General features: G+C 42.6%; 1 protein-coding gene and 1 long non-coding RNA gene across 3 annotated transcripts in view; one reads left to right on the forward strand and one right to left on the reverse strand.

The window, feature by feature from the left end:
* Nucleotides 1-5,552: 5,552 nt before the first annotated feature.
* On the reverse strand, nucleotides 5,553-13,463 carry LOC110080547 (uncharacterized). Its single transcript, XR_012086992.2, has 3 exons — nucleotides 13,222-13,463; nucleotides 6,284-6,447; nucleotides 5,553-5,958 (listed from the first exon to the last, which is right to left on the reverse strand). It is a non-coding gene; the product is annotated as an uncharacterized LOC110080547 (long non-coding RNA).
* ZHX2 (zinc fingers and homeoboxes 2) overlaps nucleotides 11,539-18,253 on the forward strand; it is a 49,458-nt gene continuing 42,743 nt past the window's right edge. Inside the window, exon 1 of one of the 2 annotated variants that reach the window (XM_072999292.2) lies at nucleotides 11,539-11,843. The gene's annotated coding sequence lies outside the window, so the exon portion shown is untranslated. Of the gene's footprint in view, nucleotides 11,844-18,029; nucleotides 18,179-18,253 lie in introns of those variants that run through there. The other variant, XM_020796541.3, reaches the window with a different exon arrangement.

The raw sequence follows: 18,253 nt of genomic DNA on the forward strand, positions 1-18,253 counted from the left end.
TTAGTTTGGCAGTTAGCAATTTTTCGCTGGCACCAAGATGTCCACAATTACTAGCAACGCTAGTCTATAGATTATCTTTGGCTCCTTCACCAATTGATAAGTGGTCATTCCGGAGGTCAGCCAGGAAGAGCTTCTTAATCTGCTCCACTTCACAATGTCCTTTATCAGTTCCAACAGAGGAAGAGGGAAACAGCTATCAGAAATAGTTCCAGAAGGTGACATCTAGGAGGACTTGTCAACACATCCTCAAAATCCAATCGTGCCTTTAAAAAATTTCACCATAGGCTCAACGTGATCATATATTTTTCCATTCCCAATGCGTTTAGGGAGTAGGGCATTTAAGGAACCATTGCTGATTGGTTAATTACTTTGTTTGTTCCTAGCAAACATTTATATTTGCTGTCACTTGTCAACAATCCATGGAAATCTAATAAAACAAGGTCACTTCAAATTGGCTTCCACAATCATTTAAGGCCAAAATTAGATTTGAAAATAGGGGCATCACTGGCCATCATGCTCTTTCTGTCCTGCCTTCTGTAACACCGAGAAGAGGAATAGAAAAATATGGACCATACGTACAGTGCCTGGATGTTGGTGCATCTAACCCAGCAATGTCAACACTGATTGGCAGTAGCCCTCCAGTCAGTTTGAGGCAGCATTATTCCATTGTCTTACCTAGATATACCAGGTACTGAAGAAATGCATTCTGCATGCATTTCATATGCTCCATCACTAAGCTATAGCCTGTGCTGGATGGGGTTACACTCCTTCTGAAAACACAGGTGTGCAGCTTGGGGGTGCTCCTGGGTTCATCTCAAAGCCTTGATGCCCAGGGTTCAGCAGTGACCAGGAGGGCATTTGCACTATTAAAACTAATGATCCAGCTGCGTCCATCCCTGGTGATGTCTGATCTGGCCACAGTCAAACATACCTTAGTTCCCTCCCAGCTGGGTTACACAGGCTTGGGTTGCCTTTGACGGTGAGGATAAATGGATCTAGACAGGCAGGAGTAGGCAGAATTAAAGGAAATTCATTCTTGAGCTTATGGACAAGCAGCAAGTTCTTGGAAAACTTTATACGATTCTAACTACCCAGACAAATAATTTTTCCATTTTCTTTCTCTCCCTCCACATCTTCTCCCATTCTTTTCTTTTACAGGAGAAGGTTTTTCCTTGGCTCATATGCTTCTTCCATTTCTCTCTGAAGCCCTGTAAAAATATTATACAAGAGTTTAGAAGTCTATAATGCTTGCTTCCCTGTTCATGTTCTTTGCCCGCTCCTTCTACCAGCTATTCCTTAGTGGGGAAAAAACACAGGTCTTGATGATCTACATGAGCATGGAGTGGTGACTGAAATGAAATAATGAAGATGAGTGAATAAGACAGCACCCTAGCTTCAGAAGCAGGCAAAGAAGGAGCAACAGTAGATGGGAAGATTTTTGATTTTGTGGCAGTTTTGGATGGAAAGAGAATGCCAGTGTGTGCACCTGATACATGTGTTGCTCCGTGTCATCTCAAAGTCAATAAACCACTTCTGTAGCAGCAAGTCTTTTATTAAAGATTATAAGCCTTAGTTGTCCGATCAAGACTAAGCCCTCTTCAAATAAATTGGTCAGTATCCTATTCAATATTTGTATTTGTGGAGCTCCATCTGTAGAGGCTGCTGCAGCAACATAACAAAATGTTGTGTTTGGTTTCACGCCTGGACACACAATGCAATCAGACTTTTACAACCAGCAATCACCCAGGCTGCCATGTTGGCTTTCAAAGTTGGAGTTTCACCAGTATAAATATTGGATACTGGTCCTTATATTACAACAGGGATAGCTCACAACAACACACTGTTGCTAGGAAAACCCATACCATCCCCCTCTCGCACCACAACCATGACAATGGCAGCTAAGCCCAGATGTAATTAACAATAATAATCATGTTCCGGCAAGTGAATAGAGAGTACTCAGAAGTGGTTGGCCCTTCCTTCTCCTGAGGATCCATGGGAATGTGCAGCTTGCCCAAGGCCACCCAGGCTGCTTCTACTCACAGTGGGGAACTGAACTCATTATCTCTGGCTCTGCAGAGATAACTAGCTATAGATGTCATTCTCTTTGCCAAATACAAAGTTTTGGCACTTCAGACTAGGCTTCGCTACAGAACTAGGGATCCCGTGTAAGCATTTACTTCTTATGCGTTGGTTTTGCATAGGTACAGCTTTTGTATTTCCCCTAAGTTTCAGTCTATCTCCCAGTTCATTTGGGAAGCTTTGCTAGACATCAGCATATGTACATGCCTTCTGCATTCCTTTGATACATGACTTTCTGGATCTCTTGCATATAAAGTGCTTCTCAATGCGAGCCAAACCACCACCACCAAAAGGGGTTATGGCTCATATCGAGAGGGTATCCGGGTAGAGCAGTCTTCATCTCATCAGACATTTGCATTCCCATGGTTAAAGAGGTGATGAAGGAGGAAGGAGAAATGTTCCCCTCAGTGCATGTCAGCTCCATGTCATTCAAAGCATGATGAGCAGAGAGTTACAGTGTCCTAAACACATGTACCAGAAAGACCGCTAAGTTCCCTCAAAAGTTTCAATAAAGTGTAGATAAATAAAAGCAAGACATGATTTGCCTGAACATGTAGCTATTCCTACTGTGGCATGTGGCCTTGTTAATGATGAAGCATCCTTGAACAATTTCTAGAATCCCAACAAGACTCTGTAAATAAATCATGGCACTTGGGTACCAATTTCTTTGTTTATGTTCTTTCCAGCCCATCCCAGGCCAATTTACATAATAAAAGCAACCATACAATAAAACAGCGACCATTGATAGAAAGAGGATAAGGCAGTAACAGAAGCAGCCCAAAAATAAAATCCAAGGGAATGGACAAACTTTCTTTTAAGGCCTACAAAGAAAGGATCTGATGGTGGCAGGCAATTCAAATATATGGAACCACGTCAGAAAAAAGTCCTCTTATTTTGTGATCAACAAGCTATGTATACTTCGTGAGAACAGATTCTAGATGAGTTTGGATTAAGCCAATTGAAATGAAGGTAGTTCTTCAACAACCCCTGTGTTATAAGGCCCACATAAATATCAGCTGGTGTGCGTGTGCATTTGTGCATGTGTGTCAATGACCTTATAGGCCCCTTCCTACTCCATGATTCTATGATTCTAGGGTTTCTAGAAGCCAGATCTCAGCCCTCTGCCTCTGAGCCATTCATCTTCTAGTTCTTTTGTCAAGCCTAGAAATGTAAATTGTGTCTCAGGGGTGTGATCTCATTCAAGGGTGCCAGGGGTCCTTTGTGGGGACTCTTCATTACGACTTTTTATAGAGTATTGTGTGCAGAAAGCTTCTTATGGCCCACAGAGAGTACAAAGGCACAGAGGGTTTGTGTGTGTGTGGGATATTATCAGATAGATAAAGTGGGCTTCTGAGACCAATAATTATCAATCTGCCCTAATGGCAGATCAAGGGAGGGGGGAGAAGAGAAATGTTTTCACTTTTTAAAATAATTTGGTGCCATCTAGTGGAGAAAGAAAAACGCTTAAAACTGTGATAGCATACATTCATAACAAATGTATTTACAATCGCTTTTTTGGTCATGAGTATACTGAAAAAATAATAGTCATCAGACAGTCACATACTATCATATGATGTAGGCAGGCCCAGAACTTGAAAGCATGATGTTTTTTGACAACCTCCAGAATCCCTCTCGTGTGCCCAGTGGTCATACTCTCTAGAGCATCGTGACAGTTACAGTACAAAAAATATATAATTCTTCCAAGCTCTGGGGGATGGGATTTGAAGCTCTGTGCCTTCTGATATCTGTAGTCCAAAAAAGCAACATTTCTGAATTCTGGGCCATCATGTCACCTCCAACTTATGGTGATCCTATGAATGAGTGGTCTCAATGTCCCGCTCTCAACAGCCCTGCTCAGCTCTTGCCAGCTTATGGTTCCTGTAGGGAGTCAGTCCATTGTGGCTTTGAAATTCCTATTTTCCTGTTGCCTTCAACCTTTCCCATCATTACCGTCTTATCCGGACAATCCTGCCTTCTCATGATGTACCCAAAGTAGGACAAGTTTCAACATTTCTGCTTCCAGAGATAATTCAGGCTTGGTTTGATCTTGGACCCACTTGTTTGACTTTCTGGCAATCCAGGGTATCTATAAAACTTTCCTCCAGCACCACATTTCAAGCAAAACATTTTTACCTGTCAGATTTCTTAACTGTCCAGCTTTCACACACCCATACGCCATGATCGGAAATACAAAAGTGTGGACGATCTTGGTCCCCAGTGACACATCCTTATACTTCTTGATATTTTCTAATGTCTAAAACTGCTGCCCTTCCTAGTCTCAATCTTCTTCCAATTTCTTGGCTGCAATCTCCATTTGGAAACCTCTCTTTCAATTTCTTCTCTGTCAATGCTAAAGTTATACAGTTCTTGTGCAGGCATAATGTTTGTCTTCTTAACATTAACTGCAATTCTGCTTCGGCATTACATGTCGCTGTGATGGAACCCTACACAGTTCTCTACTCTACTTTCCCCTCATAAATATAATGCAAGGGTTGGAAGGTGCAAAGGAGGAGAGATGGAAATGAAAGACCAAGTTATTTATAGTAAGCATCATGTATTATTTTTATATTCCAAAGGTTTAAAGTTACACCTGTTTGTGTGTTGGACTAAAGAAAGTAAGTTTTCAAAGACAATAACAATGTGAATTCTGGACTGTAGACGTAAAGAGACTTTGTGGGATATTTCTGCAATCAGCTCCTGCAAGGATGCCTTTCTGATACATATGGATAAATAGAACTATCTGCAGAGTTATGAAAAAGGAATAACTTTTAGCAACAAATTGCCATAAATTAGATTGTCAAGGCGTTGATTTCCCTCTGCCTCAGTTACTTCCACAGTAGCATCCATTCCAGGAACACAAAGTTCATCCAAAAGAACCACTGCAGGAAGGGATAGAAAGGGAGCTGTGAAGAGCTGGTGTACGCGAGATTGATCATAGGAACACCGAGAGCTAATTTATATTGAGTCGGACCATTTGTACATCTTGCCCAATCTTCTCAACACTGACTGGCAACAGCTCTACGGGTTTTTTAGGAAGGAGTTTCTGAATTCCTTGCTAGAGAGTCTGGGAGTTGAAGTTAGGACCTTCTGAAAGCAAAGCATTAATAAGTTTCTTTGTTTGTTTATATACTGCCTTTCTCCCTATGTAAGGGAGTCAGGATGGTTTAAGAAACAGGGTTTAAAACAAGAGTATGACATAATATATAAATAACTTAAAGTGATTAAACAAGCAAGAATTAAATCCTATTAAAATATTGGCTGAAATCCATTAGTAAAGGCTTGTCTGTGTGGGCTAAACTGGGTTACTAAAGGTCAGGTAGAGGTGTGATATGCCATTCCATCCAAATGGCATATGTACCTCAAGCCACTCTGTTTGGTCCAGCTCTTCCTTCTTTCAATTCCTGTACCATGAAGTGGCTTAAGAAGATTGAAATTGAAAACTTCCACTCAGAAGTGAGAGAAAACAAGAAGATTTTATTTATTTATTTATTTATTTATTTATTTATTTATTTATTTATTTACCGCCCATTTAGACCACATCTACTCTGGGCGGCTTACAACAGGAATATCGTAAAACAATTGAAAACAACAATTTAAATCAGTTTTATTAGTATCCTTCAAGTTGATCAGTAATATTAGTATCATTCAAGATGGAAAAAGTATAGACGGAAATTAACACAGAAAAGTAAAAATCAAGTATTGATTTTTCAAGAAAAGAAATCAAGAAAAGAAATCAATGGTCATTGTGGGTTTTTCGGGCTCTTTGGCCGTGTTCTGAAGGTTGTTCTTCCTGATGTTTCACCAGTCTCTGTGGCCGTCATCTTCAGAGGACTGGAGTAGGAACCAGGAGAGATCTCTCTTAATTCTTTGTTATCAAATCTGTTTTTAGGAAAACACTTCATATATGCTGATTGCCAGTAAAACAGTTAGAATATTGTTAAAGGCTACAGAGCAACCCTTTCAATATGTGTGAATGTTCACACTATACAAGGATGTTCACAACAACTGAAACAGAGTGGGACTGTGCATGTGTTACAGAAGCCATATTATTCCATTGCAAACAAAATAATATGGAGCATTCTATGGTTGCTGTTGGATTTTGATGATGCAGAACAATTGATTTCCCATGGCATGATAAATACTAGACATTCCTACATAAACAAACCAGTGCATGTATTTTCAAATTTGAGCTTGACCATATTACCTGGATGATTTTGTAAACACACCAAACATGTTCTTTATGTGCAGTGTGGGTAGAATCTCCTCAGGGCTCCATAGCATAGTTTTGTTCTTTTTCCTTCCTTCGGGTGGTTCTTAACACATTAAAATCATTTAGGGGGAGAATTTTTATGACATTTCACATTTTCTCTGCATTTGAAACAATAAGCAAGTTCAAACATGTTTATAAGTAATCTGGCCGTTCTCACCAGATTACACATAAACATGTCCTAAACTCAAACATGGGTTGGGGGGAAAGGACATGTTGTGGAACTCCTCCCCCTAATTTGTTGTTTAGTCATTAAGTTGTGTCTGAATCTTCATGACTCCATGGACCAGAGCACGCCAGGCCCTCCTGTCTTCCACTGCCTCCCAGAGTTTGGCCAAATTTAGGTTGGTAACTTCAGTGACACTGTCCAACCATCTCGACCTCCCCCAATACTTTACAATAAATACCGGAAAATAGATAAAACCCTGTCCCTAGCTAAAACCAAATTTAAATCTGAACGAGAGGCCTTTTATGATTTATGAAGAGCATGTAACAAAGCTTTTAAATATCTTCTACCAATGTGTACTTTCAAATTACTTTTGTCCAGTAATAAACAGGTCACCACAACATGAAAACCTGGTATTTGAAGCGTTCAAATGCAAGACTGTAAGTAAGGTAATTTTAAAACTCAAACACAAGAAATTGTGAAATAAACCCCACTGAACTATATTCTTATAGGTTAAAGTCCATGGGGTATTTAAGCAATTTCAAAAGATAAGAAACATTGCTGTCAGCCTGCAGCTGAAATATAATGAATGCATTATTAGGTAAGTGGGATATAAAGCTAAACCCAATAATCACAACCATTTTCCAAGAGAAACCCAACTATATGGAATCAGGGATAACATTTTTAGGGTTAATCTATTTGGGTTAGTATTTTCTTACATATCAATTTTAACATCTGTAAAATATTTTGCAAATATTAAAAGTGGAATATAAATTCAACATCAATAAATTCTAGCATGTCCTTAGAATAATCTTTCCAGATAAACCATTTTTTTCCTAATTGATGGATAATTTGAGGCTGGTTGGTTATTTATTTAGACTGGCTGGACTGCTCAGTGGTTTAGGTGTGAGTTCAATTCCCCAGTGTGCCTCTTGCAAGTAGAGCCATCCTGTGTGGCCCTGGGCGAGCTGCACGCAGTCCGAGAAGCGGCCCTAGAAGAAGGGAATGGCAAACGGCTTCCGAGAACCGTCTACCTGGAAAACCCTGAAAAGTTTGCCATCAGTCAAAATTGACTTGACAGCACATGATTTATTGGTTTTTTATTTTTGAACTTTCTGTAGACTGGGAAATAAAAACCAATGCTTTCTTTTTTGAAATTCTGCTGTTTCTCTAGTGGCTTCGATCCACACTCTAGTTGCAAACAAGACCAATGCAATGTTCAACAGTCACAAAGCACATTTTTCAAAAGGGCTAGGACTGTGGTGGCGCTGTGAGGGATGTGGTGGCGCTGTGGGCTAAACCGCAGAAGCCTGTGCTGCAGGGTCAGAAGATCAAGCAGTTGTAAGATCGAATCCACGCGACGGAGTGAGCGCCTGTTGCTTGTCCCAGCTCCCGCCAACCTAGCGGTTCGAAAGCATGCAAATGCGAGTAGATAAATAGGTACCATCTCGGTGGGAAGGTAAACAGCGTTCCGTGTCTAAATCACATTGGCCATGTGACCACGGAAAGATTGTCTTCGGACAAAACGCTGGCTCTATGGCTTGAAGAGCGGGATGAGCGCCGCCCCCTAGAGTCGGACACGACTGGACAAAAATTGTCAAGGGGAACCTTTACCTTTACCTTTTTTAGGACTGTTGTAGAAAGAAAACATTACAAATGTTCCTCCATAGATTTAATGCATGCTGTTCAAATTTAAAGGGGAAATACAACATTAGCCCAGTGTGGTTTGTGACTAGCACAACCCCTTTAAAAGTTTGGGGTAAAATCTATTCCCCCAAAACTCCATCCACAACCTGGCTGTTATTGTTATTATGTGCCATCAATATTTTTCAAAGTTATGACTACCTTAATAGGGTTTCTTACGTGTGTAAGGTGTTTAGGGAGCCCTTGGTGTATTTCCGTGGCCAAGCAGACATTTGAATCCAGATCTTTGACTCCTAGTCCAGCTTTCACGACCCAGCTAATTGCAATAAATGTTGTATCTTCTCTCTTAAAAGCAGACCAAATTCCATTTTAAATAGAAAGTCGTGAGGCCCTGGCTATTTAGGTAATCTACACAAATATAAGTGTAGGTTTTGGCCTTTCTGCCGGGCAAACTGAATTGCACCAGGTGTAGCGCCTCATCGTCAGTTGTTGTTTAGTCATTTAGTCTGTCCGACTCTTCGTGACCCCATGGACCAGAGCACACCAGGCCCTCCTGTCTTCCACTGCGTTGCGTCAAATTCATGTTGGTTGCTTTGATGACCCTGTCCAACCATCTCATCCTCTGTCGTCCCCTTCTCCTCTTGCCTTCACACTTTCCCAACATCAAGGTCTTCTCCAAAGAGTCTTCTCTTCTCATGAGATGGCCAAAGTACTGGAGCCTCAGCTTCAGGATCTGTCCTTCCAGTGAGCCCTCAGGGTTGATTTCCTTCAAAATTGATAGGTTTGTTCTCCTTGCAGTCCAGGGGACTCTCAAGAATCTCCTCCAGCACCACAATTCAAAAGCATCAATTCTTTGGCAGCCAGCCTTCTTTATGGTCCAGCTTTCATAAAGAAGGTTGATCTTCTTGCATCAGACTGCTAAGAAAAGCTCTACCAGTTGATCTCCTGCCACAGAGACGAAGGAGAAGGAGGAAAAGGAAGGAAGAACAGGTCTTAGTGGGCAAGTGGTCAGATCCCCCTTAAGATGGAATCGTATAGGACAATAATGACCATTCCATAGAAGAAATGCCAGCGAATTCTCAGGCAAAGATGTAGCAACATATATTGTATACTCTCCAAATCATGTAGCTGGGAAGCCCACGAGTCATCCGATATGAATGCGAATTCCACATCGTTCCCAAGGCAGCAGACTGGAGATGGGCGTTCTGGGTCTTCCCACCTCCCATTCCTGCCTTTTTTAAACAAATGAGGCAGGCAGACGCGATCTCCACTTCAAGTAAGCCACGCAGGAGAGACTCCGAGCGCCCGGCAGTGTCGCGATCAAGAGCCCCGAGGTGATGCTTGGAAATCCACCGAGCGTTGCAACCTGCGCGCTGCGGCCGTCTCTCTACCCCATGGCGCCAGCCCAAGACAATTTGCCGCCTGAGGCAGAGCAGCAAGCGGTCCCCCTTCCCCCTCCCCCTTTACATTCATCTGAGCAAAGGAGAGCAGTACCCCAAAACCAGCTAAGCTTTTGGGGGACCGAGGAGGAGCCAGAAAATCCTCAACGTCCTTCCATTTCTGGCAGGAAACAATAAAGCGAAGAGCAACACATTAAATCGCTACCGATTTGCTGCTCTTTCGTGACACGCCGAATCTCTACCTAATGGTAGGGCCGGACAGTCGGCCGGCCCTCCCCTTTATCTTTTAGCGTCACGAAACCGGGAGAACGGAGAGCCATAAAATTACTCCCTGCAATTTGGTTCCAAGTTTGGGTATCAAACCGTATGATTAGATCAGAAGCAGCAAGGTAAACATACGCGTATCCAACAATGCAATTCTGGCCACTGCCGCTCAGAAACCGCTCCGCCCGGAGTTTACTCCCAGGTAAGTGGCACTGTAGTCGATTCTACGAGCCCCGATCCTGCTGCGCTTTCCTTATTATGGGTACGCACAGCTTTTCCCTTTCGCCACCAAAGAAACGCGCACTCCCGAAGCCTTTCTCAATTTAGAGCCCATCCCTCCCCGAACAGCTGGACTACAACTCCCATTAGCCTGCTGGGCAAAGTGTGGACGAGGGAATTGTTGTCCAGCCTCTGAGGAGGACTCCCGGTTGGTGAAGGCTTCGAGAGCATCCCACGGCCACAGGAAACACGGCTGGGTTAATTCGATTTCGCTCTTTTTCCTTTGGACTTCTCTGGTTCACTATTGTTCAGCACCTGGTCCCGGATCACAGTGGGTCGAACCCCATCTCTTGTGGGCCCTTCTCCGGCACTGTTTTTGGTCTCAACCCAATACGTGGGGCAGAGTACAGTATTTTTTTTCAGATCTCCTTCTGAACAGAAAGACCATCTTCAGTGGCATTTGGGAAGGCGAGGTCTTCACACTTGCAGCCAACTCCAAAAGACAATCGCCTCTACTCAGAAACAATCCTAGTGACTTCAAGTGGAAAGTGCCATTGAACGATTCGGGCTTCTGGATGAGGATCCAGTTTGTTATTCTAGGGGGCCAGATCCTGGCATCATCCAGTGCCCATAAAGTCCCGAGCTTCATATACTTTTACAGTTCATGCATCTGGGAATTCAGCGCCCAGATTTGGGGACCTCGTGTCTTTTTTCGTCCGTTACATTTAGGAAACAGGACGTAGAGGTTCTAATATAGCCGGGATACATTACGACCCACTAGATCTGATGCCGACCTTTAGAAGCACATAGTGAAGTTTTCCCGAGGGAAACAAATTGCTTAGTTGCATTGAGGTCCTACAAGCGCACACGATCCAAGGGAGAAGGGCTTCACTTTTCAGTATTTCTATGTAAGTAGCGTGATAAAACCTACACCGTGCGCGGGATCAGGCTGAAAAAATCGCTCCCATCCCACACGTTGTGACTCGGGAGTAAGCCCCACTGACCTACTTCCGAATTATACAAGCACACGAAGTCCCACATAACTCAAATGAGTTGTATCGCCAAGCAACGGGGGTGGAGCTCCATCCTATCCAAGCGGGAACGCGACTTGCTCCCGAGTAAAACCCCATCTCAGCCCCAGCATGTTTAAGTACAGTACTATAAAATCCAGGTGCATAGTTCAGAAGCAATCAATCGTAACTGAGCCATTGCCGCTGAATACCTGAGCTCCCTCTTTAACTCCTACCCGGGCAAAACTTAAAAACTCAGCCATTCCACGACGATAAAGTTAAACGCGTAAAAAAATGCAAGAAGGCGTCCAGACACACGAAGGAAAAAAAACACGCGTGGACAGCAGAAAAGCCCACCCGATTGTTTAAATAATAAATACAAGGTGGCTGTACTCTCAGGGAAGCCTCGGCTTCGGGCGTGGGGGGGGTGCGTGGGTGGAGACACTCGCAGCCGGATTTTCACGTCGGGAAAAACTTTCTCCCAAATCCAGGGTCCCTCGCAAAAAAGAGCTGCGGGTTGTATCGTATGCAAATACGCAAGCTGACGTAAGAGATCATGTGGGTTTTGGCGTAGATCGCCGCCACCGATCGGAGAGATTTCCCCCCACCACCACAATATTATTTTTTAAGGGGAAAAAAAACTGTTATTTATTTATTTTTTGGGGAGTGTTTTGGACCGGGGAGGGGGGGTTGTGCGGGGGGGGGAAAGTCCCGAAGCGTTCTAGAACGCGCGCCGAGAGTTCCATTCGGGGAGAAAGTTCTGCTACTCAACGTTCCAAAGCTTTTGATCCCAGGTAAGGAAAAAAAAAAAAAACTTCGCCCTCTCCCTTCCTCCGCTCCCCTTCCCCCCCCCGCCCTTCTTTTCAAAACACACACAATAAAATTTCGAGAAAGGGAAAAATAAATAAATAAATAAAAGGCAAGCCAGCAAGCACCAGCACCTTTGATCGGAAAAAGGAAGTGGGGATTGCTTCCCAAAACAAGCCTCGCTCTTCCGTTTTGCCACATGGACTTTCGGAGCTCTAGTAAGGCTTTTTTTAGGCGACCCGGGCAAGCCACTTCGACCTAAACTTTTAATTTCCCTCCCCAGAAAAAAAAATCTCCTTTAAAAAAAAATAATAATCCCTCGAGCTGAATTTTAGAGGGAGAGGACAGAAGGGAGAGCGGGGTAGGAGGGGCGTTTAAAGAGGGGGGGGGGAATCCCAAAGAAGGTGGTAAGCCAGAGGAATGTAATAAAAGCGGATTTTTTTAAAAAAAAAAACAAGCATTGGAGTAGATTTCTTTGGAGGGGGGGCGGTCAATGCATCCTTGCCGTCTTCAGATCGAACGGATCGAAGAGTTTGTTTGGGGGGGGTTGTGTGTGTGTGTGTGTGTGTGCTTTTTTGGAGGGGGGGAGAAAGAGGGCTGCATGCGGAGGCAAAAAAAGGAAGAGGCGATGGTCTCCTTATTTTTGAAAAAAAAAATGTCTACGTTTCTGTGTGTCGACATCAGCCACACAAAATATGGCGTCCGCTTTCGAGAGGGCGTTACGTAGAGGCGAGGAAGGCGATCGTGGAAAGCCGAGCTTGGAGTTGAAGGGGGGGGTCGAGAAGAACCCTCCCCCCCCCCATTTACGGTATATATATATTTCAAATACTGCAAAGTCGAGAGGGGTTACAGCGAAGAAGCGTGGGTCCCAACACCTCCTGGAACACGAGGCCAGAGTAAAAAAAAATAATAATGGGGGGGGCGCGAAAAAACAACAACAATCCTGTAGGCTTTTAAGTTGGCACGGATTTCGGCTTGGATCCCACCCCCAACCCACCAAGGATTTGTCCTTAATGTGGCATGCAGGCACCATGACGCGTTGGGTTGCAGTCTTACCCCCCCCCCAAACATACACACACGGCTGCAGAGAGCGAGCCACTAACGCCACTGAATAAGAAATAATACTCTAAAATAATCCTTTAGAGGAGCATCGTTTTTTTTAAAACTGCGCTTCATCCATTTCTCCCTTCCAATATCTATTCTGCACCCTCCCCTGAGGGATATTGGGGGGGGGGGGAGAGACTGCTGGAGACACAGTCCTTTCTCTTCTGGTGCATCTCCTTTAAAATTCGCATTTTAAAATATTGCCAAACTCTTGCTACACGCCCACACCCCCATTGGGAAAAAAAATTAAGAGGAGGTTACCCCTAAGCGTTGTTGGTTTCACTTCTGTTTTGATCCTGTTCCAAAGATCTCCATGATTGGAAAATTCTTAAAATATATGTTCTGGTCATTCCATCCTCTTTGGAAAGGACTTCCAGGTTAAGAGGTTTCCTCTCTCTTTTTTTTTGCAATCAGTGACATTTTAGTCGCCTTTCTCAGCTTCTCTTGCACTGGACTAGGGAGAGAGAGAGAGAAAGTAACAAGATTTAGAACACCACCAGCCCCAGTGATAAAGAGAGAGGAAGATTTGATTTTCGAGGAAGTGAAGTTGTGATTTGCTGAGCAGTTCCACCTGATTGATTGACTTCAAAGCCATGTGAGGTTCGGTGCCCTGTGCCGTTTCCTGATTGCCTTTTGTTTGGTTGGTGTGGGAATTCTATCTGCTGTACAGTTGGGTGGTTGGCAATTCTAGTTTTCATATTTTTTTTTAAAGGCACATCACCCTTTTTTCCCCCTTGCTTAAGATTTCCAAGAGATCTTGGTGTGATCTCATGCCTCCATTTGTCAGTGCATAAACTGTGTGTGAACAGCAGAAGGTATGTGGATTCTTGTGTGCAGTTGTGGGCATCCAACCCCTGAGCCCTTTTGCCATCTTAGAGGCATATTTCCTAAGTTTTGGTGGCCTCAGGTCCACTTACTTCATCAGATGCCTGGAATATTACTCTCAGTTCCAGCTTGGAAGTTGCAAGACACCAACCTCTGTTGGGCCACACTTTTTACATCTGTTTTCTAAGCAATGAAATATGCATGTTTTCCATAGCTGAAGGTACAAAACTATGAATGCTTATTGGTTTCTCTCCTTTAGAATGTTTACTGCTCATTAAGATGCTGCCTCTTAAGGACCTGCAATATGTTTAGGAGCAGGCTGAGATATGAGTGTGATAAACCCTCTGTTATTTAATTATTTTGAGAAGCATGAAATATGAACAAAGCATCGCCTGAATGAATAAAAATGAGGTTAGATTTTTTTAAAATTGCTAGTGGGAAAAGTGAAATATCTTTGTTTGGTATAGAAAGGGTAACATAGTAAGTGCTTGGTAAGCCTGCATGGGGAGGACATTCCACAGCCTGGGAGCCACCACTGAAAAGGCTTGATCTCCAGTATCATTTGTCTTGATTTCCAAAGAAGGAAACGTCCAAAGAAACAACTCGGATCTAGATTATAGCAGATGGCTGCTGAATGTCCTCCCTTCCAAAGGAAAATAGATTCTCACCCCACCCTGTTACCTTCTGCTTGCAGCTGAAAGACCTTTCTCTTCAGTCTGTCTTTTTATCAGTTGGCTGGCTGCAGAGAAAAGAGCATTTATTTTGGATTTTTGCATTTTTTTAATGTTGCATTCCCCCCCCCCCCAGTTATGTTATTGAATGGTCTTTAAATCACTGTAACTCCACTGTGGTTTTAATACGATGTTCTGTTTAATTGTGTTTTAGCATTCCAACTTAATTGTGTTTCTGCTGGTGCCTGGGGTATTTTTAAGTGATGCTGTGAGCTGTCTTGAGTCTCAGTATTGGGAGGAAGGCAGGATGAGGAGTAATTAAGAAATTTAAATGTGTACACATAGACACATACAGATATGGAAGAATGGAGATAGAATGACTCATGAAATATGAAAAGTGTTCTGTGTCTGTTTAATTGAAGCCTAGCAGATGTGAAATAAGTGTGGTGACTTTTTGGAAGAGTGGTCATTAAGGGAGGGCCCATCACCCTATGGTAAGAATGTGGTAGAATAGAAGGTGCTAGATTCAAACTCAGTTTTGACGGTATTGAAGTATGTAGATGGATCAAGAGTTTGACTTGGAAACAGGATTTCCTCCTTAGGTTCTTACATCAGGAACTAGTGATCATAAATCCTTATAAATTTGCGATGGTGATCAACACTAGTAGGCAAGTCAGAAGTGACGAAATAAGGGAGATAAAAAATCTATAAAGAAAATGGTGCAAGAGATAATACATGATGGACATACAGATGAGATGTAATAATTACCACCAACATAACTTTTGAGTGATCAAAACTCTGATGTCTGAATAAATAGCAGTTTTGCTGTTATTTTGAAAAACTATTAAATACATATTACATGCCGTCAGGTCAGAAGTGACTTGGGAGCCAGCCCCTCTCAATTTGGCCACAATAGAGCAAGCCACAACAAAAAGGCATTACAGCCTAATGATTTATCTCAATACATTTCCCCCGTTTTGTTCAGATGTGGGGTGGGCAAAGGGCAGCTTTCTCTGGTGATCTGCCTTTCCAGATGTTGTTAGATGGAAAACCCCAACATTCTACAGTATAGACTGTACTCGCCAGTGGCCAGCGTTGATGATAGTTGCACTGAGCAACATCTGGAAGGTTATGCTCTGCCCACCCCTGCTTTAGATATTGGTGCAAAGCAGCCATATTTCCTCCTGTCCATTTGGTGGTCTCACTGGGACAGTTAATTGACCCTCTCCCCAACTGTATCAGTGAAAATTACTGCTCCCTCCCCTGCACCCTGGCTGCACTTTTAAGCCCCATTGGAGAAAACATATGGATGCCGATACATTTTTTTTAATGGAACAAAAAAAAAAAAAAGAAACTTGAGAAGGGATGTGGCAACTAAATTGGGGAAATTTTAAATGCCTTGTTCCGTTCCTCCTGCACTGTAGTCTCAACCAGGAAACGCACGTGGTTTTGGTATTTTACCAATCTAATGCACTCTTGGTGTTAGATTTTGTACAAGACCAGTGGCTTTTCCTGTTTGCTTTTGCGAATTTGCCCTGCAGCCTCAATGACTACATTTGTCCCAAATTTCCTATGATTCAGCTGTTATATACACACCCATAAATTTGTTGTTGTCTAACGGCAACATTGGCAGATTAGGAATAGAGGACTAAAACTCCCGGAAGCCTTTTCACCACTAGCTGTGTTGGCGAAGATTTCTGGGAGTTGTAGTCTAAGAACATTTGAGAATCCAAGGCTGGGAACTTGTGTAACTAGAGGGTTGATCTGGAACCACTGTTCTATTACATACTATATGTCAGTTGGCTTATTTAGTACCTCGATGTTATTATGCAACTGCTTGGGAAACAGTCATTAATAATGTACTCTCATTAATTTTGATAATGCACTTACTAACATTATCAGAAGTATTTACGTCATTGTCAGTAGTTCCCAGGTTTCATTGATCTCAATCTCACGAGTTATAATTCCACCTAACCCTGTGTACTGCATATGTAGCTAAGATGTTAGATTAGACTTCATGGATCCAGTGAAATGGGGTATAGCTCACAACAGTTAATGCTATAATGACTAAAATGATATTGGACAGACTCCCTTGAAAAGGCCCTGATGTTGGGAAAGTGTGAAGGCAAGAGGAGAACGAGATGACTGGACTGTGTCATCAAAACGACCAACACAAATTTGACACAACTCCGGGAGGCAGTGGAAGGCAGGAGGGCCTGGCGTGCTCTGGTCCATGGGGTCACGAAGAGTCGGGTCACGAAGAGTCGGACACGACTTAACGACTAGACAAAAAACAACATATTGGGCATGCACAGCACAATCCCAAAATCACATAACTCATCTTCCAGCATCTTGTTGTTCTCCAGTTCTCTTTCTAACCAGTTGGCTCTTCTTTTTCATGTCAGCTCATATCAGTGTTTGTGTAAGGTATTCCATACCTAATTGTGGTTTATTCAGGTACCTGAGCATGTCTCAGCCAAGTAAACCCATGCTACGTTTATATATACAGTGTATGGATCACCTGAAGCATGAGTGGCTGATGGGCTTGTATATCCTGTTATTTGCAAGGTCCTGGGTTAACTCAATGGTCTCAGAGCATTCTCAGAAGGAAGGAATGGCAAAACCACTTCTGAGTATTCATACCTAATATGGGAGGGTTATCCTAAATTAGAAACAACATGGTAGCACATAGCTATTACCAATAAGTTGTAAATGAAACCTGTTCTATATTGCTAAATGAATAATACATTAAAACAAGTGTGGTTTTTAAAAAAATGTAAACTTCATATATTTCTAAAAATTCCTCTTTTTTCCCTGACAAGAGAACTTGTTTCTCTCTGCGACTTCAACGTTTCTGGAAATTTTACACGTCCAGTCAAATTCCAAGCAGATGTTTGTTTAAAGGGGGCAATTTCCAACAGAGGAATCTGTAATTTCGAGCAGGGATCTGACCACTGAGTTCAGTGGGCTGACTTCCAAATAACAGTGCAGAGGGGACAGATAATTGGGGGGGGGAATACATTTCGTCAAAGTTAGTTGACAGTTCTGAGTTGAATCAGGAAGGGGCCTTACTGTCGTTTTACGACATATGTAAAACTCCGGTTTCTAGAGGCCTAGCTGTCTCCATCTGTTGCAAATAAAAGCAGCAAAAGTCTTATGGACTGTAAATATCATTATGAGTCCACTTTGTCAGATACCTGAGGTGAGGTCCTAAATTTGCAAGCAGAGAGCAGTTCTTATAATAATATCTATGTATTTTAAGGGATGTTGGTGTCCAGTTCTTGCTTGATATGTGAAGATTTAGTAAACCTTGCTCTGGCCTAGTTAAGTTTGTGGGGTTTTTTTAAAAAAAGTTCTGCCAAGTTTGCAATTCGTTGTCTGTGTCTTCTTTGTGTGTGTGTGTGTGTCATTTTATCCAGTTTTGTGTTTTCTGCAAAAATCACAGAGCTCCCAGAAATCAATTAAAAATATAAAGCTGCTGGGTAAGGCAAAAATGCAATTTAGGTCAGCTGTATCCATTTGGGAAAAGCAACAGCTTTGCATGAAGCCCTGGAAGTTACATTTTAGTGAATTGAATCCTGGATCTGCCGGGCAGTATGTCTCCTATGACTGACTTGAGTCTCGCTTCATTCTTTGAAAGGAGATATTTTGCAGTTTGGAAATGTATTTTTAAGAAGAATCAACCTGATGAGATGCTGAAAGCTATGCATAAGTGAATACTGGTAAGAGAAGGCACTAGGTCTCAAAAACATCACCCTTCCATTGCTTTCTCATACTGTATTCACTCATCTTAAGAG

Source organism: Pogona vitticeps, chromosome 4, assembly GCF_051106095.1.
Source record: "Pogona vitticeps strain Pit_001003342236 chromosome 4, PviZW2.1, whole genome shotgun sequence".
Lineage (NCBI taxonomy): Eukaryota > Metazoa > Chordata > Lepidosauria > Squamata > Agamidae > Pogona > Pogona vitticeps.